Source organism: Callithrix jacchus, chromosome 17 (assembly GCF_049354715.1).
Source record: "Callithrix jacchus isolate 240 chromosome 17, calJac240_pri, whole genome shotgun sequence".
Taxonomy (NCBI): Eukaryota; Metazoa; Chordata; class Mammalia; order Primates; family Cebidae; genus Callithrix; species Callithrix jacchus.
Window position 1 is genome coordinate 62,663,363 of NC_133518.1, and position 27,538 is coordinate 62,690,900.

The 27,538-nt window shown below is 37.6% G+C and overlaps 1 protein-coding gene across 17 annotated transcripts in view; it reads right to left on the bottom strand.

Annotated features, from left to right (window-relative positions):
- The window catches only part of THRB (thyroid hormone receptor beta), a 388,999-nt gene that overhangs the window by 206,413 nt on the left and 155,048 nt on the right, over positions 1-27,538 (bottom strand). For 16 of the 17 annotated variants that reach the window (XM_035277784.3, XM_035277782.3, XM_035277783.3 and 13 more), the window contains exon 2: positions 15,003-15,074. The exons of the other annotated variant lie outside the window; for it this stretch is intronic. The gene's annotated coding sequence lies outside the window, so the exon portion shown is untranslated. The remainder of the gene's footprint in view (positions 1-15,002; positions 15,075-27,538) is intronic. 17 annotated transcript variants of the gene reach the window in all.

Below are 27,538 nucleotides of genomic sequence, written 5' to 3' on the forward strand. Positions count from 1 at the left end.
CTCTTTACCAAACAGGGCCTTGGCTCCTAATGAGAGTTGAAACGTATTATCACATGAGGACCTGCAGAATTTCTTTTACTATTTCAGTGTTGCTCAACAAGGACATGATGGCATTTGGGGCAGGACAAATCTTTGGGTGCAGGACTGTCCTTATACTGAATGTCCTAAAAGCCAGCAGCATCCCAGCCCTCCCCTCACTGTGATAACCAAACGCATGAACATGTTTGAGTTGAGAACCAGCATGGATGTTCTGGCAGAAGACTTAATTGGCATCCTGATGGCCTGATTCAGCCTGAATTACAATCTATATAGTCAGTCTTCTGGTTGGTGTTTCTAGTATTAAATACCAAATGTAAATATCTAATGTTAAATATAATATTAATAACAAATTAGTCAACATTTGACAAAAAGGAGGAAGACTTCGCTCAGTGGTCCAAATTTCCAGTCCCTTAGAAGTGACTCATTGAACTTACCCACCCAACCTTTGCTGGCATTTGCATTTGCAATCTTGGACTTGAGGCCTATGTGGCAGGAAGGTCAAGTGGCCAACCACTTATATCCTTTCTCCTCTGTCCATTGTGTCTCACCAATTAGACTGTGAAAGGAGGAAGCTTGCAGAGAATATGAGAGAAAAAGGCATCTCTTTAAGGCCTAGAGCAGAGCTCAGCTAAGCCACCACCCAGATCTCCTTCTCTTACCCACCCTATCCCCCAATAGGACAGAGTTTCAGATGTATCTTCTCGCAAACAGAGCCAGGGAAGAAAAATCAGCAGAAGGAAATAAATAATTCTAAAGTCCATGAACCTTATCAAAGTGAATGACTTTGCCCAGTTTTACACCCCCAATCTCCATCTCACTGTGCAGGTTTAAATAACACAACTGGTTGTATTACTGTAATGACCTAATAGTGTATCCCTGAAGACTCCATTTCATTCCTGCATCCACTCAGAGGAAGCCTGAGAGCAGGGCCTCCTCATCTGGTTTCCAGATCCCTAGGCAGTGCATCCCGAAGAGTGATATGAAAGATAAGTTTAGGGGGTAGGTTTATGAATGTTTAAAAGAATAATAGTAATTTTTTACAGTTCTTTTGCTTTTGATAAATGACACATTTTTCATTTATAGAAATAATAGCTTCCTTTTAAAATAATTTATTTAAATCCAAAAGGTCAACTATAAAAAAATGTGAGACTGGTGATGAAATTATAGAAGTTTGGGGTAATTTTAACTCAGGAGGTTCCAAGATGGGCTTCTAAGGTTTCATAAATTCCTTGAAAATTTATGGGGGATTGTATACTAATATAATTTTTTTTTCTGGGAGTAAGGTGCACAGTTTTCATAAGGTCCCCCTAAAGAAACCTGAATCCAAAATATTAGGAATGATTGCCCTGGAGTCAACGTTGTGCTGTTCAATATGGTAGCCACTAGTCATCAGCCACACACAGCTACTAGCTCAAATGAAATGTGCTGTAAGTGTAAGATACACACTAGATTTTGAAGACTTAGCATGAAAAAGAGAATGTAGAATATCTCATTAATACTTTTTCTACTGGCTACTTGTTGGAATACTATTTTATATATTGAGTTAGAAAATGTGGTATTAAAATAAATTTCACCTGTTGTTTGATTTTTTAATGTGGTTATTAGGAAATTTAAAATTACATATGTGAGTTGGATTTGTGGCTCACTTTATATATTTAGTGGACAGTACTGAGTTATAGTATAAAGCCAAGAAAAATAAGTTAATTTCAGGCCAAGAAAAATAAGATAATCTCAGAAGTCCAGGAGAAATTAGAATTATAAAGATATTTAAAGGCATAATTATAATGTAAGAAACTAGAGATAAATTTGCATAAAAAATGAACTTTTATAAAACATTGATTTGGAGAAAAACAGTGATAGGTATACATTTCACTTTGTCCCCTTAATCAGTTAGCTGGGAAAATAAACCAGTAGTAGAAGCTTAACCTGTTTTCTTCTTTCAGATTAAAACTACAGTTTTCATAGATTCAAGTGAAGGTAGAAAACAGTAATTGTTTTAAAGTTCCTGGGAAAAGTAGGTAAATGGTTTAAGTATCATTTTTTTGGTTAATATAATCTATATCCACCAGATAACAAAGAGTTTATCGTATTTGCTTTGGGACAGGCCCACCTCCCTCTCTTTTTTATGGCCCCTCACTAGGGTAATTACAGTGTCTAAGTCTTTCAGAGGAACTTCTGAAGCTCCTTTCTTTGCTTGGAGAGCAGCTTTCCTCTCTGGGTCTGCATGTCTTGGGTATCATAATCTCTCTTCAGCATTTCCTTTCTGAACTGAAATCTGATTGCTTCAATGTATAGTTGCTCAGGTGCAAAGGAATATTACTGTGAATTGTTTTCTTTTCCATTGTTATTATCAAGGTTATGGCTTATCTAGATCCTTCTACTGAGTCATTTCTTGTTATAGAAGCTTGTATTTTCTATAGCTGAGCAATATATGGGAATAGTCTCACATTCATTTTAACGCATGGTCCTGCATCTAATCTTTCATAGAAATAATAAAAGAGTTAGCTCCATCTCTCCTACCTAATATCCTGCCACCTTTTGTAACACAAACACGGTTTGGGTGCTAGTAAATGCATCAGTCCCAGATTGGTATAGACACAGAACTTGTGAGTGAATTTGGCCATAAGAGCATTTTTCTTATGAGCATTACATTCATGCCTACTTGTTTACCACCCATTCCATTTTCTCTTCCTCAAAAATCTTTAAAAGAAGGGCTACTGGTGTTTAGCCTTTCCATAAAGTGACGTCATTCAGATGAGCTTTATGTGGCCCACAGATAAAATTACCATCATGGTTTCCTCAATAACCTGACTTGTTCTAACTAACTCGGGACCCAGGCAACCACCGTTCTTACACATTTTTTTTTCTTTTTTTTGATCCCATTCTCTCTTCACTTTCTGGAAGCAGCATTTCTACCCTTTAAAATGGCAACTGCTCCCCATGCGAAGCAAGACAGGAGCTGTTAATGGCTCTGTTCTTTTTCGAATAGTATTCTTAGGGAGAAACAACCATTGTACAATGCAACTAGCTATGTGGAGAACAAGAGCATTGCGTGTTGACTCAGACTTCTCCAATTTTACTGTGCATAAAAATCACCCGGGATCTTGTTAAAGTACAGACTCCGACTCATTAGATCTGGAGTGAGCCCTGAGATTCTGCGTTCCTAATCAGCTCCCTGGTGGGGCCAATGCTTCTAGCCACAAATCATACTTAGAGCAGCAAATGATCATCTCTAAGAAACTTTCCATGTCTATGATTCTATAATTCTGTGTGACCAGCAACACCAATAGTTGGCATAAGCAGATGAAGACTCTCCCTAGGACTTCCACTAGAATTCTCCAGAAGTCATAATACCAGTTGTACACATTTATCTAAATAGGAGGATTTAGAAATTAAGTATGGGAGTCGATCCCCAAATCATTTCAGTAACTTGAAATAAAGCAATCAGGGATCAAACTTACTATGTAGTAGTTCTTTCAAATGTATAACAGGATTAAAACATAAGCAGCACTGTTCTAAACCGCCATAAAGTGCTCCACCTGTTAATAAAATATCTCCTCCTCCAGCTTCCACCTTGGTCTGAACACTCATATGAAGGTTTTCTGCAATCCCCCTAGCCACCTTGGATACCACCCCTGTGGGCACCTGACCTGCCTCAGTCTCACTCCATGCTTCCCTCAGTTTCAACTGACTCACAGGTAGGTCATTTCTACAGCAGATCTACTAGGATCCCCTTTCACACATTTCAGTTTCTTTACTGAGGACTTGAGAGGTCTTAGAAAGGAGTCACTCTGTTAACTTTATAGCCTCCTGTCTTCTCTGTGATGCTTTGTCCAGTTTGCTCATTCATTCATTTCCATCCATGCATCCATCCATTCATTCTATCATTCTCCTTCTCTTCTTTAGAGTAAGGGCCAAAACCTCGCTTTGTCTATAGCAGAACAGTTCCACTCTCACCCAGCTCCCTTGCAGATTTATCTTTTTACCTCCAGCACACTGACCAAGGCAGTTTTTTCCAAAGAAACAGCTCCCTTCCTTAGAGAAATTGTGTTGCTAGTTGTTACTAGATGTCATTTGCCCATCCTGTTACAGTTACTCTGTTTGTTCTAACCTCATTTTATATGAAATATAATATACATACAGAACACTGCATAGATATCAACTTTTTACCTTCAACTTCTACTCTCTTTGAATTTTAATGGAGAAAATAGTTACTTTTCATTAACAACATGCTAAATCAAAACATAAATCATTTAGTTACATGGCCGTAATTGTAGTCCACAGATCCAAGATGTAAATAAACCAAGGCCAAGCTTAAATGAGCACGCTAAAAGTCCGTGTAATCTGTTGGTTGATAAATGAGATGTGCTCAAATCTTTGTTTCTTATTCCTGATTGCCAGAAAATCAAGCAGGTAAATACCCTCACAATAAGTAGATTCAATGCTGTATCTATCTTGCTGAAAACTATGTATTATGCTATTTAAGATTAAATGAGAAATGTAAAAAATATATGACAGAATATTAGATTAAATGGAAACATCAAAATAAAATGAATAAAATTGAGAATTTCAGAATGCTCCTATACAGTCAGACTCTATCTCTTCACACTGTGGATTAAATTTCTGCTTCTTGCTTTTGGCTGTCTGTCTTTTATCCTTTTACAGACAATAAGAAGAAGCAGCAGAAGAGAAAGAAGTCAAATATGTAGTTTATCAGATGAGTTTGTTATTTACTAATCAATCTCATGAAAGATTTGCTGGGGGGGAAGATTAAATTAAGCTTACTACTACAGGGTCTCTATGGTCTATGGTCTCTAGATTAAGTGAGGCAGGTAGTTCATCACTGCTGCTTCAGATCCTGTTAACATTGATAATTCATGGTTGGCATGATGCCTGTCATATTAAATGCTTCCTCTCAAAGGAAGAAAAACAGCACTGAAAGAAAGTCATTGGTTCACTCTCAATTAATTGCAAATGGTTTTAAAAGAGCAAGGAGAGGCTGGGTGCAGTGGCTTATGCCTGTAGTCCCAGCACTTTGGAAGGCTGAGGTGAGTGGATCACCTAAGGTCAGGAGTTTGAGACCAGCCTGGCCAACATGGCAAAAACCCATCTCTATTAAAAATACAAAAATTAGCCAGGTATGGTGGTACATGCCTGTAATCTCAGCTACTCAGGAAACTGAGGCAGGAAAATCACTTGAACCCAGGAGGCAGAGGTTGCAGTGAGTTGTGATTACTCCACTGCACCCCAGGCTGGGTGACACAGTGAGAGACTCTGTCTCAAAAGAAACAAACAAACAAACAAACAAACAAACAAAAACAAATCAAGGAGAACACTTGCCATTGTCTTTGATGATTGGTCTAAATATAACAATCCATGCCTGTTTTCCCTCATTGATTAACTTCAATTTCAAAAGTGTAAAAAGTGTGTTAGAGTGCCAAATGTTTGAAGTAGAAATAAAAAATATTCCAGCATGTAATAAATCGTACTATAGCAGTAGTCGAGATATGATAACACACATTGCCTTCAATAATGAAAACAACAACATGAGAACAAAAACTGCTAAGTGTTGAAAATAGGTTTTAGGACTGATAGCCCTCCTGCTTCCTTTCTCCTCTCTAATAAAAGTCAAATTCCACTTATTCTTTAGGCTTGATAGCAATTCTAATGCCCTCAGTAAAGGATTTATAGATCACTGCAATCCACCATCATCTTTTCCTCTTCTTAATATCTTGAATATGTATCTTTCCCATTCATTTGGAGTTGCAAAACGTAAATAATAATGAATAACTAGAATGTTTACATTTTTGTGAATACGCATCCTGATCTCCCCCATGGCCCCCCACCACAGTTAGTTACAACTTTCTTTTTATTTTTTTGAGATGAAGTCTTGCTCTGTTTCCCAGGCTGGAGTGCAATGGAGCAATCTCGGTTCACTGAAACCTCAGCTTCCCAGGGTCAAGTGATTCTCCTGCCTCAACCTCCCAAGTAGCTGGGATTACAAGTGCCCACCACCATATCCAGCCAATTTTTGTATTTTTAGTAGAGACAGGGTTTCACCATATTGGTCAACCTGGTCTCTTAACTCCTGACATGTGATCTGCCCACCTCGGTCTCCCAAAGTGCTGGGATTACAGGCGTGAGCCACTGCGCCCGGCTGAAGCTGTCCAATCTTTAATATGGACTTCTTATATGGTTGCCATTGAGAGTGTTCATAAAATAAGTCAGCATAACATAGGAATGAACAACTACAAAAACTCGTGTTTAGAATAAAGTTGGTAATTAGATGATTTTGAGAAAGAGAAACATTTTTGATGAACTATTTTGCTCATTCAAGTAGATGTTCAGGGACCACCCCCCCCCCCCCCCCCGCACCCTCATTCTCCCACTTCTAAGGGATATATTTAGGAAGTAAGAAATTTGAATTTTGTTTCTAATTCAATCAAATAGTTGCTATAAGAGTTTATAAGAGTGTTGGAAAATCCTAATGGTAAGGGTTTAAAACATTCATCAGTAGTCAATGGAATAGACCAGACATTTGAATCAGATCCTAAAGGATGCATTTATATGAATTAAAATTTGAAACCCTAGGACAATAAATGACTATGACTATATAAAACCAATTAATATTCACTTAACAGATAGATACTAAGCATCTACTATGTGCCAAAGCACAATTCTAGGTACTTGGGATATATCTGGAATTAAAACAGACAAAGCTTCCTGTGTCCTTGTTATTAAGGAGCTTACATTTTAATGGATGGAAGCTAACAACGAAATAAATAAATGATGTTTTATGTGAAAAGGTGAAAGATGCTATGGGATCAGAACTGTCAAGAGCCGTCCTTGTTGGGGATTTGAAGTAGCAAATAGAGTGAACCTCAATGAGAGGACAAAATTCAAATTATGATTTGCAACAGCTGAGGGAGTGAACCCACTAGGCATATTGGTGGGATACCTGAGAGTGTTCCAGGTAGAGGGAACAGCTATCTACTGTTACAGCAAAGGTAAATGAGAAATTAGAACAACACATTTGCAATGCATGAGACAGACAAGGAGATAATAACCTTCATAAAGAAAAAAAGAGTTCTTAAAAACTATTTTAAAAAATCAATATCCTATAGAAAATAGGCACATGACATAAATGAACCTTGAATGAAGGTCAACAAAACGTGAAAAATGTCCAACATTACAAATAATCAGTAAAGTATACATTAAAGCAGCCTCACTATTGGGTTATCTAGTTTGTGAAGATTAAATAATGTTGGCAAGGTCGTAGGGAGGCAGACATTCTTCTACAATGCTACTGGAAGCATAAAATGACACAACATCTTATAAAATAATTTTACTATATTTATCAATGGCCTTTATTTTAGAAATGCCTCTTATGGAAATAATCAGAAATTAAGACAAAATGTATAGTAAATATATTTACTGCAGCATTATTTATAAAAATATATAAATACAAGTGATTAATATCTAGATATTATCTGAACTGAAGTCCACAGCCCAGGAAATATCCGTGAGCATTTGATGCCTCCACATGAATGTTCTGTAAATACCTCAAACTCCAAATGTCCAAACCCTTCTTACAAACTACCTTTCATATCTTTGTATAATCTACCTCCCCTGCCTGTCCTCCTATACCTTTACTGCTGACCAGATAACTTCTCTTCACCTGTGTAGACTCAACTGAGGTGTCCTATCCTCCAGGAACCCTTGCCTGACTCCATATCCCCAATTCATTTTTGGGTTTCATGGTTCTGTTCATCTCTCAAAGAACATCATGCATATTTATATCATAGCATGTATTTCACTGTTGTGCACATGTTGCTTTCTTTCTTTTTTTTTTTTTTTGAGACGGAGTTTCGCTCTTGTTACCCAGGCTGGAGTGCAATGGCGTGATCTCGGCTCACCGCAACCTCCGCCTCCTGGGTTCAAGCAATTCTCCTGCCTCAGCCTTCTGAGTAGCTGGGACTACAAGCAGGCGCCACCATGCCCAACTAATTTTTTTATTTTTAGTAGAGACAGGGTTTCACCATGTTGGCCAGGATGGTCTTGATTTCTTGACCTTGTGATCCACCCGCCTCGGCCTCCCAAAGTGCTGGGATTGTAGGTGTGAGCCACCACGCCTGGTCCGTTGCTTTGTTTTTTTTTTTTGTGACAGTGTTTTGACTGTCACATCTGGCTAAACTATAGTACTCCAGTGGGCACCATTTACAGTGTCCAACCTGCACAATTGTATTGAACAGTCATGTATCCTCTCCACCACAGACAGATTATTTTTATACATTCATGTGCAATACTTGGCCCAGTTCAAGTGCTAGAATAGACACATTTATGTAACAGACACTTGTTTAATGAATGAAAAAGTGAGCAATCAACACAACTCTAGTTTTCCTGATGAAAAATTCTTCCAGACCAGTGGTTCTCAAAGTGTGGTCTCTGGATAAGCAACATGTATCACTGGAGATCTTGTTAAAATGCAGATTCTCAGGTCCAACTCCAGACCTACTGAATCAGAGACTCTGGCAATGGAACCCAAGATACTGTTTTAATAATCCCTCTAGATGATTCTAATGCATGCTTTACTTTGAGAAACACTATCGTAGACTGCTCAAAACTAAAAGGAAAGGTTTCATTTCAAAGGCTCAAATCACTTTGCCTATAAGGACATTTACTTAATTTATTTAAAAAGTTTAAGTTATAAGGCAGTTCACACATTCAACGTATATAAAACAATATTACAGACACCTAGGTTCCTGCTGTTCAGATTTGTGATATTTGATCCATCACCCTATAAGAAATAAAATAGCAAAACACTACCAACCCATCTTCTTCTCTCTCCTCCTCTCATCTCTCACCAAGCTAACCACTGTTTTACAGTTGGTGTGTGTTTTTCCCAGGCATGCTTTTAGACTTTTACTACGTAAGTAGGTAGGCATCTACTTATTAATGAGAGACTTTGTCCAGGATGTCAGAGCAGAAATCACAACACTTGCCCCAGCAAGCTGTATGGGAAGACAGCTGGAGTAGCCAGCAGCCAGTGCCAACCAAACCTGCCCCTCTCCAGAATTTGGTGGGGAAAAAACAGGGCTCACATGAGCTTGACAAAATGCAATCAGAGGGGGTTAAAATGAGAAAACTGAGTTATACTTATTTAACTGTTGCTGACAGTAAAAGCTAAAATAAAAAATAATTTTTGCCTTGAAGCTAAGGGTGTCAGGATAGAGTACCAAGAAAGCTGTACTGACAAACTTGGTCATTTTTGTGTGGATTACGCACACAAGCAATGTGTGCACCTGCCAGTGTATCATGTACCATGGAGATAGGTAGTTCCAAGAGAGCTATGCTGGGGGGTCTGGCTCCAACTGTCAAGACCATAGATGAGTATTGATTTTGTCCTCTGTAAAACGGCATTACCTGCTGTCTTATGGCTTAACAAAAGGGAGTTATGATGACTTGAGTGTGAATTTCTTTCTTATTTGAAAGCCTATAATGAAAAGTTTATGAAAAGATGATTACCAAACTCATAAGTCCACTCCTCTTAAAATTAAAAAATTAAACACAAAAAGAAAGAAAAAAGAAGGGGAGAGAGCAGGAAAGAAGGGAGTAAGAGAGAGAGGGTTGGAGGAAGGGAAGAAAGGAAGAAAAAAGAGAGAACAAAAACTTAACACCTGGCTCCTCCCCCATCCTAACTTTTTAACTTTCTCCAGTATGGCTTCTTATGATGACTTCCTAGTCATCTTCACAATTTCTTTTTCTCGCATTCTCTTTCAATGCCTGTAATTTAGCCTCCTTTTTCCAAGTGATTCTTAGGGATACCAAAGTTTGAAATCATTCGTATTGGTGGTATGGAGCCCTAGAAAAGTTTTACATTGTTGTTTTTGTTTTATGTATGCATGCATGTATGAATATAGATACACATATATAGTGTGTTTATATACATACACACACCTCCATGTGTGTGGTGTGTGTGTGTGTGTTTAAACACAGTTCGCAGTTTTAGATAGCAGCTAACTAATAAACACATTCTCCTTGGTCAATTCACTCTACAAATTTGATCATATGCTTCTATTATTGCCTATCCCTGATGTCATCTCACTAGTACTGAGCTTATCACCACAAATCACAGTACTCAAAACTACCTTTCATCACTCCCCTTTTTATCTACCATACACTTGGCTACAAGATCAGTCCCTTGAAAGCCCCAGGACTGGTCCTTTGACCAGTCCTCTCCATACTTGAAGGATCTCCTCTAGCTGCCTAATTGTGACCAAGTTTGCTAGGTATCTCCACATGTTCCCTCACAAACAAATCCCACTTTTATTCTGGGTGGCAAGGTACCCAACCACATCTTCCCACTTCCTTTGCAACTAAGAGTCAGTAGATGAGACTGTAGATAGAAGTTGTTTGATGGGCATTCTGATAAGACCCCCTAAAGAGAAAAAAACACAGCCAGAAATGGGTGCCTTTTAATACCCCTCCCCCATTGCTGCTATTGTCCAGAATTTATATGTGAAAGATTGCACCCTAGCAGTTATCTTTAACCAAGAGGAACTCTTGAGGATAAACCCATATGCTAAGAATAGCAATGCAGAATGATAGAAGGTACCCGAGTCTCTGCTGACCATAGAACCACACCCTCTGCTTTGGAGAAAAAGATAAACCTTTGTTTGATTAATCACTGTTTTTTATGGTTTTCATAATGGGCAGGTCCAAAGTAATACTTTTATCTTTTCAAAAATTTAGCTATTTCTCCAATTTGGCCAATGTATTATGTTGGTATATGTTGATCTATTGCTTCTTTTCCAAAGACCAGGAGCTTGCCAATAGACAATCTGAGTTAAAGCTCAGCCCTGCCACTGTGACAGTGAAGCCTTTAGGCATTGCTCCTAACCATTTCACCCTAAAGTTCCTTGTCTACAAACGGAATAAAAATAATATGCACATTAGGGTGTTTATAACTTTTTATCAGCCTGCCTTTAAATTAATAGCTCAATAGCACCAATAGGGAAAACATTTGGGGAAAGAAAAAGAAGATAAAAAATCAAACCCAGATATATTTTTCTAACTTGTGAACAGCTCTTACAAGCAGATTGGTGGATGAAAATGTTCAGCATACTCTTTTAAAAAAACGTAGAAAAAATGTCAATACATTGGACTTTAATGATTGACATTTTACCCTCACGCCCATTCTCATGAATAACTGGAATCTGACTACACACGTTACATTATTTACTTGACCAAGGAAGAAAGAAAGCAAGAGAGGGAAAAGAAAGAAATAGATTTCTAGAATTTCGGCTCTAGGAGAATCACTTGCTCAAAGTTCCTGGAATAGAGAAGACTATGACTTATATCTTGATAGTTTCCATTTGGTTAAATTGACTCTTAATGACTTGAAATAGGTCATTTCAAATGGAATTGCAAAAAAGCAAATCCTGCTCAAACTCTTATATTGTATAATTTCATTTCTGCTCTCATGCACATTTAAACTAAACTGGTTGGAGAAAAATCTCTTGCTAAATTAAATTTGGTTTGATCAGGAAATTTGTGTGCATGTGCAGGCAAAGCACAGTATGCGTGGGTTAAAAAAATGTCCTGGTTATTTCAAGTGTTCTTTTTCATGGCTGATTCCGTTTTACCATAGCTTCCTTAGTGAATGGAATTTGTGTCGCCGTGGATCTGTGTTGTGAGTGATATAGGCCTTGGCCCTTTGTTGGGAAATCACTAAGTGGTAGACATTTTGTCCTTTCTGAAGAAAAATAATACAGCCTCAAAGGCTGGAACATTTGAGTGTCTTCGAATCCTTCCTTCTCCAGCTCCACATGACTCTTTCTTGCCACATCCTGATGCTGTCATCCTTTCCTTTTCAAAAACATTTTCCTTTCTCTTCCCAGCCCCATTTCACTCTTGAGGCTCTAAAATGCAGAATTGGCCCCTGGGTCCCATCTGCCCTAGCCTATGTCCTTAGCTGTATTTCTGCCACAAGAATCACCTTCCTACTAGCTGACTTCCAAAACACACAATAGCAAAATTTAAATGAAGTTGTTTCAAAGCATTTTGGGGCAAGGAAAGTGCTTTTTTACAGGGTCAAAATGCCCTACTGCAAAAACACAGGTAGAGGGCCCATCATTGGATAGTTCTTGATACCCTCTGAAAGCAAAAAGACTGAATTCACAAGCAGCCTGTTTCATAGGTACCACGGAAGGCCTATCTTTCAACCTCAGCCACCAGAAGTTCCACTCTGCTAAGATATATGAGAAGTCTATATCTTATAGGGCATTTAAAAAGCAGTCAGATGAGTAGGAGCAAAGGATTAAAAAATTATGAAGAATATGAATTTGATGAGTATTGTTAATAGTGCATGTTAAAGTAATGCATGACAGAAATGAGGTTTATATCAGTGAAGTGGAGATTACTGAACAACATGCAACCCCAAATTAAAGAAAGACATCTTTGAGACCCCCACAGGATGGGCCTCACTATGGCATCTTATTTCCCTAGACAATGAGCAATATGGTCTTGGATGGAAAGCCAACGATAGCCACTTACATGTTCATTGCCTCCAGAGGGCCCCAAGCTTATTTTGATCTTTCCTCTTTCTTACAATATTCCTGATTGCATCAAAATTCTGGAAAGAGGCTCAGAAGGGATATTTCTTTTGGGGAGTGGCTGAGCCTAAGACTATCCATAACTCTTAGCATCAGTTCAGATCAGTATGACCCTGCAGAATGATCCTGAATGTGCCAGAACTGAACCATGTCTTCCTGTACAATCTTAGGAGGCAAAAGCCCAGCATAGTTAAAAGAGTAGAATTCCATGTTATCTGGCTCATTAAGAATGGGTATACAATATGTGTAATGTTTGTCACATGTTTCTCACTTATGGAATTCTTTATATACATGGAAATGGATAAAGAAGCCCAATACCTAAACAGATAAAAGTCCAGCTGCATCTTGGGTGGGTGACCTAGATGGTCTCCACCCACCAGCACTCCACCCAGCAGAGACTTTTAAGGGGCTTCTTAGAGCCCTGCAAGCTCAGAGGACCCCCATCTGGAATATGGTGCCTCTCTAGGCCTCCTGGGAGCTACGTACTGGGAGTGCAATGATTCTTGGCCTCTGTGGTCAGTGGAATCAAATACTGTTCTCTGGATCTCTACTCTCAGAACTCCCAGGTATCACACCTTAGCCACGTTACTGGTTTCATTGTTTGGAATTCCTTGAAAGTTTTTTTTTCCTCTGGATTTGATGATTATTGAACAAAAAATATTAAAAGAGCAGCATGATTTTAAATCTTCAGAAGCTCTCTGCATAATGACCTTAGACTGGATTCAATAAAGAGCCCACATAGCTTTAAGGAAATTGATCAAACTCAAATATCTGGCTACAATATTTTCATTCACTAAATGCCTAATTTATTTTTTCTTTTATTTTCTTCTTTGTTTTTATTTTTTCATGGAAATACAATTTATATAAAGTAAAATGCACAGGTGAGTTTTAATAAATGGCACATCACCTAAACTTCTATACACATTTTCATCACTTTAGAAAATTCCCTCATGCTCCTTGTCAGCCAATCCTCTCTTCTCCCCAAGGCAATCACTATTTTGATTCTTATCACCACAGATTAGTTATTCCTTTTTCTAGAACTATATGAAATGAATTAATACAGGGTTCACTCTTTTGTGTCTAACGCCTCAGGTTTTGAGCATCTATAGAAATCTCTTCTTAGTTTCCTTATCTGTAAGTTGAGGAGACTGCCCTGCAAAAAGAGTGTGCAGGCATTGGGAGGTGCCCCCGGTTTCCCAGTGGGAATGGAGGACCTCTGAGGTCACCTTGACTGGGGTGGGGTGAAGAAGAGGCTGAGCACTGGGGTTGCAGGAGCCCCCTCATCTTTAAACAGAACAGCTGTCCTTTTCCATGCTTTACAAATTGGTGGTCACTGAAAGATTTCAACTGGGAAAAGGAGAGAGCTATTTGTAAAAATGAAAAAAAGTTAGAAAACTGTAGATCTTGAAGATTCTTAGTGATCTTTTTTTCTTGAACATTCTATAAATTACCAATAGCGTTTTCTGATATGAGAACTCTCTATGGCTGGTCCTCTCTAGGGAGGGCTGGGAGACAGAGGCAGCCAGACAGCGGGCCCCAAGGGAGGGCCTGGGCACTGAGCACTGTAATACTAGTACTGGTTACAATCAGATAGCACCACCCCAACCCAGGCACCTAGACAATAGGCCAGAGGCCATGGGCAAGAAGAGGCACAAAGACAGCATTCAAAAGGCCCAGCTCCTGCAGCAGTGAGGATTTCTATAGACTGCCAGACCCTGGCCAAGCCTGAATGTCATCTTATCACCAGAAAGCTGTTTTTCCATGGTTAGTTTTAAAATTGCTAAAAATAATAAACACAGAAAGGAAAGTTCTGACACAACGTTGTATGCATAGACAAACTGAAACTGTGTTGTTATAATTATGTAAACGAACTGGATCTTAAATTATAATCCAGTGATCTGAATGGGTGCTTGATATGACCACATGCCTCAGGACTGAAAGGAGAATTCAGAAGACTTGCCAGTAAAGAAAGTGAATCTTTACCATACAGGTGCTGTCTGACTGGCTGTAACCAATGGGTTATCTAATTCTCTTGCCTTTTTATAGCACTCAAGAAAAAGACACATGGGAAAGGACTGTTGGATCTTCACCAAGCACAGTTTTCTGGCATAACAAGTGAAAATAGGTTCTTGTCTCTCACTGCCTCAAGTGAATTAGTAGCATTACTTTTCTATTATGCGTTTAGTTCATTTAATGCTTTATATTTCTTCTGAATACCTATAGAGTTCAAAACTACATTAAATACAACAGCAGCAGAACTACACATTAGGAGATAATTCCCATAATGCTAAAAAAGGACAATTAATAGCAAAGATTGCAAGTCTGCAAATAGTCAAGCTGACATCTGACCTTCTTATTCATTAAATCATGTGTGGAACTTGGCACCCACGCAGGACAGCCAACCAGAAGGAAACCGCAGATCTGGAAAAAAGGAAATACAGAAGAGAAATATAAGTTGTTTTAAAGTTTTCCAACATTCGATTAATCTACAACTGTTCTTATTTCTGTGTTTAAATAGGGTCTAGTTTCAGAGCTGTCTCTGATTTTGAATAAATGCAAATAGACTTAGATAAAATCTTATTCTAATGGGGAGATGGTTTCAGGGAAAGGGACTCTACCACAAGTACTGTAAGAACACATTACAGGCGTGGGACAACTTTTGTGAATCTCGGAGATCTACATTTCTGTGGAGTTTCAGGGACAAGACCCAAGAGCTTTGGACTGGCAGCCTGGGAAGATGAATAAAAAGCAAATGTGAAGCTGAAACTGTTTAGACACTTTGTGTTAAAGAGAGTCCTGCTTTATCTCGGCGGACGGTTCCCAGAATAGGTCTCAACATATAAGAGCTGCAATCCAGCCGGCTGGGTGGGGCATTGCCATATGAAACCTGTGGGGAAGCGATGGGTTCTGCATCAGGGTATGCATCCAAGCATGAAGCTGTCTAGATTGTGCTAACTAAATGCAATCATATGGTGAACAATTCTCGCAGGTACAAACAAGATGAGAAAGGCAGCCAAACAGACCACGACACCTGCCGTGCCACAGAGGATGTTGCCGACTGCATGGAAAGCGAGAAGCTGATTTTCAACTAACTTCAGTCCTACAGTTTTTGTGTTGCTGTTGTGGGTAACTTAGACATTTTAGAAAAACAGAGGTTAGCAGGGCAAACGTCTGCGCTCTTACTACCCAAAATATAAACCATTGCAAACATTTTGTCACCTATGTTCTCATTTTTTTCATTTAAAAAAGGGTTTATTTTAAAATAACATGAAGAATGCCCTTTTTTCAATTAGAAAAATTAGAGCATAGGTGTAATCTCCTTGATAACCCCATGCCAAGCCCGAACTGTGAGTTGGTTTGTATCTTTCAAGACCACTATTTTTTTTTAACATTCACACACATAAATGCATATCCCGGGCAATGAACAATGTTTATGTATTTTTAGTTTACCTGTATGAAACGAATCTCTGTGTTATCTTTTGTTCTACAGTTTTGACTCAGGATGATGGATGTGGGCTCAAACGACGCTGATGTATACCAGCTCATTTCCTTTAACTGCCACATTGAGTAAATATACACTCAGTCATTGGCTTTTCACCTAACATCCAACGTTTATGGCTCCATAAAAGCCCTTGTTATATCATTAAAGTGATTGTTGGTTATGTGTGGGTGTGCACATGTATGTGAGCATAAGCAAAGTTTCTCTGCTCTTGATTCTGGGCTTCTGAAGAAGCTGCCATGTCTTGTTTCTGCAGTTGTTCTTCTGCCCTATGACTCCAGCAGTGGACACTCAGTATGTTGAAAGGAAAAGCATATTTATTAAAATTGACTCACTTATTACTAATTTTCTTCCCTTTTACAACAGCATTAAGAAAGACTTTGGAGTTGTATTTATCTATTTTCTTCAAAATCTCTCTGCACTGCCCATTTTATAAACCTTCAAGTGCAAAACTTTAACTTCACCTTACCATTTGGCTGACAATCAGAAACTCTGATAGTGTGTGGCTGAAGACCAAGGCAATTAAGAAGCTTATTCAAAAAGCATTCTCAAAGACACCATTAACAAAGCCAGGAAGACTTGTGTTTGTAGCAGTTGTTACGACTTTATGGCAATTATGTGTACACCACTACCCCGACATTAATACATGAATACAAACAGTGCCTTTTGCATACAAAACTTGGAATTCAACATATTTGTTTGAGAGCATAATTATAATTTAGGCTTTGAAGAATATTCTGACTGTGAAAAACTAAAAATTCTCATGTAATTAATAAGCATTGGTATACACAACATTTATTAATCACACATTATGGACTGGGTTGTTCTAATAATTTTGCCTAATTTCACATACTGTAATCCTCACAATGATCATATGAGGTAAGTATTATAAATAACCCCATTTTTCAGATGAAGAAAGGAGAGGAGAACAGTTAAGCATTTTGCCCAAAGTCAAACAGTGCAGAAGAGGCCAGCCAGGAATCACACCCAGGCAGTCTGATGTCATGGGCCTTGTTTTAAATGATTGAGAGCAGACTCAGGTTTTAAAGATAAAACTGCTAGGAAGAAAATGAAACAGTGTCATCGAGGTGGCTTCCAAATTTTGCTATAATAAAAGCATGTAGCATCTTTTTCATGGTGTGCTTCAAACGGAGAATAAGCCAAATTAGAGTTTTTCAAGTAGACAAACTGGAAGTGATTTCCCTGTGATGAAAGACATTTAAAGTAGCAAGGTCAAGCCCCAAACCCTGCCAACTTAAACATACCCATTTTCAGTTATTCTCTTTAGAAAACAGTGGCTGTGAATTTGTCTGTGGCTCAAAGTAGACTGCCCAGTTTTGTTTACACAAGATTCAAAGCAAAAATGAGAATCACTCCCTGGGACAGCTTTAGCTCAGAATGTGTGTTCTTTGCACATTTTTAATTGAGGCACAAATATATTAACCGTGTGGTTATTTTGTAGTTTCAAAGGAATCTGTTTTGTAACTGATTCATATTTATATTTGGATTATATTTATTTCTGGGCATGAAACAGTTCATTTTGTTAAGCCATCTGACCTGAGGTGAGGTTGGCACTATTTCCCATGACTGCTCTCAATTAATGCAAATTGAAGGTTAAAGGATAAATAAAGTCCCTTTAACTTGGTTTACTAATATGTTATTTATAAACGGCTCTTTACTTGGCCTATTTTTTTTTGTGAGAGTAACTTTGTACGAATGAAATTGCACAGAACTGGCAAACACATAATGCATATTTTATTAGCAAAGCATTTAAAGGGTTAAATTTAAGTAAATTCTATTTTAAAGGGTTTAATATTAGGGCAAAATTAATTCATTCTCCCCGCACCTCCTCTCTTTAGTCTCTGATTTCTCACTAAATCATATGAAGCCTGAGCTAGATTGATTGAATCATATTTGTGGCCTTTTAATGTTTTTATAAAGTACTTATTCATTCTTTTAAAGTTTTATTTTGACGGTTAAATAGTATCTCATAATATCACACTTATTGAAGGCCAGTGAAGTCTTTTCTTCTGCTATTCCAAATAGGACTACAAGGCATAACATCGTATAAGTGTCAGTTCTCACACATACAAGTTAAAATATAGGGCAAATCTTAAGAAATAGAATTGGTCATTCAATGGAAATGTACATTTTACCTTTTGATTTTATTTCCAAATTCTATGAGGTTGTTTCAATTTATGTCTATCTCTGAAAGTTCTGTTTCTCCATATATTTGCTAAAATATTATTAAATATTGTATTTGTCTACTTGATAGCAGATAAACAGTATCTTAGTTAGAATTCACCTATATCTTGGGTAAGTAAAGTTGTAAATCTTCTGATACATTTAAATGTTATTTGTGGCCGGGTGCGGTGGCTCGCGCCTGTAATCCCAGCACTTTGGGAGGCTGAGGCGGGTGGATCACGAGGTTAAGAGATCGAGACCATCCTGGTCAACATGGTGAAACCCCGTCTCTACTAAAAATACAAAAAATTAGCTGGGCATGGTGGCGCACGCCTGTAATCCCAGCTACTTGGGAGGCTGAGGCAGGAGAATTGCCTGAACCCAGGAGGCAGAGGTTGCTGTGAGCAGAGATTGCACCATTGCACTCCAGCCTGGGTAACAAGAACGAAACTCCATCTCAAAAAAAAAAAAAAATGTTATTTGTATTTCTTATTGTGTGACTTTTCCTCCCTCTGCTTCCTTCCTTTTTTCCTTCCTTCCTTCCTGCCTTCTTTCAATGGTTTGCTGATGGTTTTCTGCTAGGTTACTGGACATTTTCTTATTGATATACCATTGCAGTATATCTTCTAGAAAAATAAACTCTTTTTTCTTTCACCTGTGAGTTTCAGAGTTTTGTCAACATCTATTTTTTTCTAAATCATCCCTCCCTCCTTTCCTCCCTTCTTCCCTTCCTCCCTTTCTCTTTCTGTGGTAAAAGACTTAACATGAGATCTACACTCTTAACAATTTTTTTTTTTTGAGACAGGGCCTAACTTTGTCACCCAGGCTGGAGTGCAGTGGTACAGTCTTGGCTCATTGCAACCTCCACCTCCTGGGCTCAAGTGATCCTCCTGCCTCAGCCTCCTGAGTAGGTAGGATGACAGGCATGTGCCACCACACCCAGCTAATTTTTGTATTTTTGTAGATATGGGGTTTTGCCATGCATGTTGCCCAGGCTGGTCTTGAACTCCTGAGCTCAAGCCATCTGCCTGCCTCAGCCTCCCAAAATGCTGGGATTATAGACATGAGTCACCATGCCCAGCTCATAACACATTTTTGAGTGCACATACAGTATTGTTAACAATGCTTTATACCTCTCTGCAGCTACCCTTTTATCATGTAACTTTGTAGCTCCTCTTACTGAAGAGGTTGGCTCTATTTTCCTGTGCTCTTTGACTCTGTTTTTGGCCATGTGATTTGCTTTGGCCATTGGAACATTATCAGATATGTTGCACATAGAAGTTTGAAAAAGTTCTTGCTACATTTAAGTATTTTCTCTTGCTCTCCTGTGATTGCCATGAGAATATGTCTTAGACAGCTTGTTACAGATGAGAAACACACAGTGGAGTTGACTGACATAAATTGTCTCTACCAAGGCCACCCCAGATCAGCCTAGACAAGCCAAACCCCATACATATAAGACAGTTCAGCCAAGATGAGCAGTCACCTAGTTGATGTACAGCTGATCACAGGTGCATGAGTGAGCCCCCCCGAAGACTTGCAGAAGCACCCAACCAACTCTCAGACTCATGCTCTACTGAATGCTAATTGTTTTACACTATTTAGTTTTGTGGTAATTTGTTACTATCACTGGTAATTCCAAATAATGTCATTATGCACTAGATAACTGATAGGGAGCCTATCCCTATTGCACTCAAAAAAAAAAAAGAGAGAGGTGCCCACATAGAAAATTATCCATCAAATGCCAGCTGTATCAATCAGGGTTATCCAGGAAAACAAACTGTTTTAGGTATTTAAATAGGAAGAGTATAAGGCAGGGAATTGACTTATAAATGAAGGAAAAGATGTGAAGTTGAACATGGGAGAATGAGGCATCCAGCAGGAAACTCCTAAGCTAGCGAGACAGAAATGGAGGTATTGATACTGGAGCCCTCGGGTTGGGGTCATTCAGCAGAAACTGAAAGCTTTAATTCACTGCTCCAGTAGGAGCTAAAGCCATAGAGGAGACACAACTGTTGTCAGAGATATTATCTGAGGCAAAGACTGGAGAAGAAACACCCTGGCTTCTCCCTTCCTTCAGTCCTCTGATCTTCCTCCAAGGCCTTCCAATGGCTGAACCCAGAGGAGGCACAAACCTCAGCAGGCAGCCCCTCAGTAATACAGAGGCAGGGCATGGTAAGGATCTGTGGGCAAGCAGATGAATACACGGTCATGCTGTGCAAGGTACCGTTCAAGGTATTGCTCAGTGCTCTGTGTGACATCCTTAAAAATAACAGAATCAGAAAAGATACTGGCTCGAAGGTTAGAAAGGTCCCAACTAGGTGGAAACGAGGGAAAGGATGCCTAGGCTGCAGCAACTGCAGAAATGAAGTGCAGGAAGCATTGAGGGAATAGCAGGTATTCTGGTTTGGCTTCGAAGTTTGGTGTTTGGGAGAGGGAAATAGAGATGGAGAGGGGGTGATGAGGCTGCAAAGGTAGAAATAGGGCTAGAACTTGAAAGATTCTATTCTAATCCAAGAAGATTGGAGTTTTGTTCTAAAGGCAATGGGAAATTTAATGGTTCTGAGCAAAGGATAATATAATACCAGTTGTGCATTAGGAATAGTAGCCTGATAGAAATTTGAAGAATAGATTAGAGACAGACAAACTAGACTAGGGGTTATCAAGTGCAGACCCCAGGGAACTTATAACCCTCCTTAAGTACTTTGCAGAAGTTTGTTCAAGCATTCAATTTCATGAGCAATGATGCATAGCTGTTGCACGGTTTACAATGGAGTCTTTGACCCCGACCCCATCAAAACTGTTTAAAGAAATTATGATAGAAGCTTTCTAGATGACTTCCTTGCTTCTGATGCTTAATAAAGATCAAAAAACATAACAGTGACAATGGAAATGAAAAAGGAGTAAACAGAAACATTTATGAGGCATGGTCTAAACAAATAATCTAGCTGAACCTGAACAGAATGAAACAAGAGCAAGAGACAGTGAAAGGCTTAGCTATGGGCAACATCCATATGTTATTATTTTCCTTCCTTCCTTCTATAAAATGGAGGAAGCAACTCATGTTTCCAAGATACCATAAAGATTTACTAAACTAGAAAGTTCTAAGATAAACACAAAGCATATATATAATCACTGCCCATCTCCCATGTTCACCACAGATATGACTAATCAAAAGCAATCTTTCTTTGCTGCTGACTTCAAGCACAATCTCCAAATCCTTCTCAAATAGCAACAAGACAGACATTGCCAACCAGTTTAAGAAGAAACTTACATGCCCTCTCTGCTGTAAGATGTTTTTTAGAGCTAATATTTTTATTAATATTTATTGTATTGACTGCTCTTTAATTTCATAAAGATTTAGTACCAGTGAATGGGTATATTTGGCAGAATGTATTACATACTGTATACATAATACATATATATATGAATATATGTATATACGTATATACTTATGTGAGAAATTTAATCACATACAGTTGGATTACTAACTAGATCTTACCCAAGTTCATGAATCCATTTAATGTTAATTCAAAGCAATTGACACAGATTTTAACTAAGCTGAATTAGGAGGGAAAACTGTGTTTACATGAAAACTTCCTCTATTATCCAATTATCATAGTAAAGTTTTAAAATCAGCACGTCATCACAATTAACCATGAGTGACTTCACTGTTTGGTAAATTCTGAACTCCAATCATTGATAAGTAGGTATATAGTATTGCCAAAAGCCACCTGTGTTTCAAAGGATGGTGATGTTTGGGTTGGCATTTGAATGTCGCTATGGTGATTTTCTTACCTTGGGTTATTTTCTATCTGACATTTGAAAAGACAGGTAATTTCAACATAGAACCACAATAAAGACAGATTCAGATAAGCCAGATTTGTTTTCTACTTGTAGTTGATCAATGAGAAAATTATGACTGTCACATCAGCATGAGGACTTCCCCTGCTCCCCTCAACATCAAATTATGAAGTATGACCTGTTCAATCAGAAACAAATATGTGGAAAACTATCTATATAGAAATGTATTCTCACAAAATTGGAAAAAAGCACCCCTGTTATAATAAATTCCCAGTGGTGATTATTTGACCATGATCCACAATAAAAATAATGTTTTAATCTGTAACACTGTAATGTTTTATACTGTAACACTGTATAATGTTTTAATCTATAATACTGTAATACACACATACAAAAATATGTAGGGGATATATATATATATGAAACAGAAGTTCCACAAAATAATATTCTTACTCCTGTGATACACTTGGATACTCTCTATTACATTTAACTCTACACTATTTTGTTCTATTTTATGTACTATTTCTTTTTTAAACAAGTTAGTAATAATCTGCTAAGTTCATTTTATTACCCAGTAATATAGCCCAACCACAGTTTGAAAAAAACTGCCGAAGCAAATTGACTAACGTACTCTGACTTTATTCACCAATGTAAACATAGCCACAAAAGACCAATCCTGAGCACCTTAGCCGGGGAAAAAAAATCTCTTGGCTTGCTCCCTGGTATCCTGGATGAAGCCAAGGTTTGCTGAGCCAACTTTTGTAGTTTGTGGTTGACAATGACTGAAAGCTGAAAGGCAGAGATCAAATCCTCACTTTCCCTCTCAACACATCTCTTCCGCTGGGTAATTTATACAGTGCAAGTATCAAGCTATTCAATTTTGCTGTCATTTACTGTTCTTTTTCCAACAGCAATGAAAACACAGCATCAGTTTGCTGTCTTCTCTCTTAGGTAGAATTAGATTATTCTCCCTCATACCCCTTTAAACAAGGATAGCATTCACCACTTCAGAGAGTCACCCCTAGAGGATCTCCAAACAAAGTGTGGCAGGGAAATCACTATCCATGAAGGAGCAATAGCATAATCTGGAGATTGAGGTTGTCAGTCCAGGTTACATACAAGAACAAGCTTTATAATGGCTCTTTTGATTGAGTGAGTACAATTAGAACTGAAACAACATAATTAATAGTAAGAACAAATAGACACTTTAGGTATGCAGAGTAAAGCAAACTACTCTGAGCTGTAAGTTCTGTAATAGGACAATAATAATGCTTAATGTATAGAGATATGATGTAGATTAAATTAGTAAGTTAAATATTAAAATGTATGAAGTGCTTAGAAGAGTGCCTGGCTCAAGAAAGCATGCTATAAGTGTTGGTTTTATCATTATGCTGGCCCAGGGAATTGGCAGATATCGGTCTAGTTCTATACTGAACCCAATGCAAAAGCCCAGAAAAGAAGGGTTGGCTCTAAGTGCCCCTGGAGTTATACTCCACATTTAGAATGTCAAACTGGGCATTTTTGAGGGGTGCTGGATTGGTTTGTTGCATTGATTGTGAGGATGCTTTAACAGCATATACATATGTCATAATTTATCAAATTGTATATTTTACATACAATTTATTTTATGTCAATGAGACCTTAATAAAACTAATAAAATTAGCTTTATTTAATTAAAATTAAGGAAAATTAATAAAGCAGTCCCAAACTAAAGAAACCTTAAAGGAGTATGCTTTCAGTAGAAGGAGACAGATTCCAGATGTCAGCTTGGAAACACAGGAAGAAATGATGAACAACACAAATGGTAAATATGCAGGAAACCTAAATGAATATTAATGATTTAAAACAATAATTATTTTATCTTGTGGGATTTAATACATGTAGAATTGAAATGTGAGACAATAATTTATAAGGTAGGAGTGGTAAATACGATTGAGTCCCTTGCATTTTCTGGAAAGTAGTCAAAGTCTCAATTCATATTATACACTAATAAATTAATGTGTTGCTTTGTCATTCCCAGGGTAACCACTAAAAGAAGAGTAAAGGAATAAATGACTAACAAGCCAGTAGAGATGAAATATTTCATTAATTCAAAACATGGTAACAAAGGAGAAGAAAAGGCACACTAAACAGCTGGGGCAAATAAAAAAATCAAAGAGTAATATGATGGATTATAACCCAAATATATCAGCAATTGCATAAAATGCAGATAGACTAAACAGTTCACATAATATACATATACTAAATTACTGTTAAAATCCCAGTTAAATGCTGCCTAACTGAGACATACTTTTGGTAGAAGGATACACAATTTAAGAGAAAAAAAAGGATTGAAGAAATTACGTGTAAATTATATTACTATCAGATACTATAAACTTAATAACAAGGGATATAACTAGAGATAAAAAGACATTTCATAATAGTAAAAGAATCCCATAGAAAGATATGAATAATAAATCAGAATCCACCTAGTTACAAAGTCTCAAAATATATAAAGCTAACATTCCTAGAACTAGGAAAAGAAATAAGAAAATCCACAATTAATGTGGGAGAGTTTAATATGCCTCTCTCAGTAATTGGTAGAACAGGCTGCTAAAAAAGAGTAAGAACATAGATAAGAATAAGGTGATTAATACATTTGACCTAATCTATTTATAACATTACAGCCAACAATTACAGAATACACAGAATACACATTGAACATTTACCAAAATTTATGATGTCCTGATAATAAATGAGTCTGAACAAATTTCAAAGATCAAACATCAAACAGAAGATGTTCTCTGACCACACTGAAATTAAACAGAAATCAATAATAAAATCATAACTAAAAATTGCACAAATATTTGGAAATCAAACAGTACCCTTCTAATTTACCCATGGGTCAAAGATTAAGTACAATGAAAATTAGACAATATTATTAACTGAAATAGAAGAAAACATGCTACTTCAAGTGTGTGAGATGCAGCTAATGGTGTAACTGGAGGGAAATTTCTATACTTAAAAGCATGTATCAGAAAAGACGATGGCCAATGATCTAAGAAGGTCATCAATGATCTAAATATCCATCTCAAGAAGCCCTAAAAATAATGCCAAATTAGGGTCAACAAAAGTGGAAAGGAGCAAATAGCGAGGGTCAGAAATTAATTATATAGAGAACAGAGGTGTAACAAAGAAATTCAATCAAGTCAAAAATTGCATCTTTGAAAATGCTAATATAACAAAACCTATTGCCAGATTCATTAAGATAAAAGAAGAGAAAGGAAAAATTACATATTTGGAATGAAAAGAGAAATCACTATAAATCCTACAGATAATAAAAAGATAAGGGGATATATGAACACTTTATGGCAATATTTGAAAATGTCAATGGAATGAACAAATTACTTAAAAAAACTTAAACAGAAAAAAATAATAAAAATGTGAATGGTACTATATTCATTAAAGAAATTGAATTTGTACATACGAAGCCACTCACACAGTATTCTCTAGGCCTAAACTGCTGGAGAGTGAGTTCTACCAAATACTCAAAGGAAAAACCACCCCAATTTTATATAGTTCATCCAGGTTATAGAATAAGTTGGATCATGTCTCAACTCATTCGATAAAACTCATTTTATGAGGCCAGCAGTGTCTTGATCACATAACAGTATAAGGGTGTGACAGGAAAAGAAAATTATCAACTAGTATTTCTTATGAATTTAGAAGAAAAAGTAAACAAAATATTAGCAGACTGAATTCTGAGATAATTTTAAAAGAATAATACATTAATGCAAGAGGGTTTTCTTTTAAAAATACAAGGTTGGTTTAATATTAGCAATTAATATAAAGCACTCTATTAACAGAAAAATGAAAAGCATCTAGTCCCTTAAATGGATACATTGATCTACTCATGATAAAACACTCAGCAAACTAGATGTATGGTAAATTTTGAAAACTTAGGAAAAAAAAGATTTGAAAACTTCATATTTTCCTAATGCCTCAACAGCCCTACAAATGTAAACACACCCTGCCCTGGTGACCACGTGTACTAGTATAATAAGGCTGGTCCCTGCCACAAGTGTCCCTTCTTTCCTTTTCCTGTCACCTAGTGACATTCAGACACACCAATGAAATCCTCTCATGCCTTTTTCTTGTATACACCATCCTGACCTCCTAAAAAGGCACCTGTCTATAGGTCCTCAATCTCTTGGCTTCCCACTTACTTAGTGAGCTGGCTTACCTGGCTCTTCTCCCATAGGGCCTTATGCAGAGTGTGCTTTGCTTTCCTTTCTAGGACCTGCAAGCATAATAGATCATTTAACGGCATATGCCTCTCATATAGTCTTTCCATGGCCTTAATAAAGTGATCTTTAAAGACCTCACAAGCGGGATTTACTCTCCGATTTACAACACACTAGGATTGGAAAAACACTCTCAATTTGATGAAACCTTATAGCAAACATGTTAATGATGAATATTGAAAATTTCCCCTGAGACTAGAAATAATTCAAGGACGAGGGGAGGGACTCAAGATGGCGCTGTGAGAACAACCCAGGATTGGAGCTCTCGTTGTGTCCGTGGAGAGAGACCCAATAGAAAAGTCAGCAACTACGCAGACGACCAGCGGACAAATCCACAAAGATGGGAAGAAACCAGCGCAAAAAGGAGGAAAACACCCGAATCCAGAACACCTCGCCTCATAGAAAGGACCAAAACTCCTCCCCAACAAGGGAACAAAGCTGGACGGAGAATGACTGTGACGAAATGACGGAATTAGACTTCAGAAGATGGATAATGAGAAACTTTTGTGAGCTAAAAGATCATGTATTAAATCAATGCAAAGAAACTAAGAACCTCGAAAAAAGATTTGAAAAAAGATTCGAGGAAATGATAACAAAAATGGATAACTTAGAGAGGAATATGAATGAATTAAAGGAGCTGAAAAACACAATACGAGAACTTCGCGAAACATGCACAAGTTTCAATAGCCGAATTGACCAAGCAGAAGAAAGAATATCTGAAGTCGAAGACCAACTCAATGAAATAAAACGAGAAACCAAGATTAGAGAAAAAAGCGCAAAAAGGAATGGTTTTTTGAAAAGATCAACAAAATAGACCACTAGCCAGATTGATTAAAAAGAAAAGAGAGAACAACCAAATAGATGCAATAAAAAATGATAAAGGGGAAATCACCACAGATTCCACAGAAATTCAAACCATCATCAGAGAATATTACAAACAACTCGATGCGCATAAACTAGTAAACCTGGAAGAAATGGATAAATTCCTGGACTCCTGTGTCCTCCCAAGCCTAAACCAGGAGGAAGCTGAAACTATGAATAGACCAATAACAAGGTCTGAAGTTGAGGCAGCAATTAAGAGCCTACCACACAAAAAAAGCCCAGGTCCAGACGGG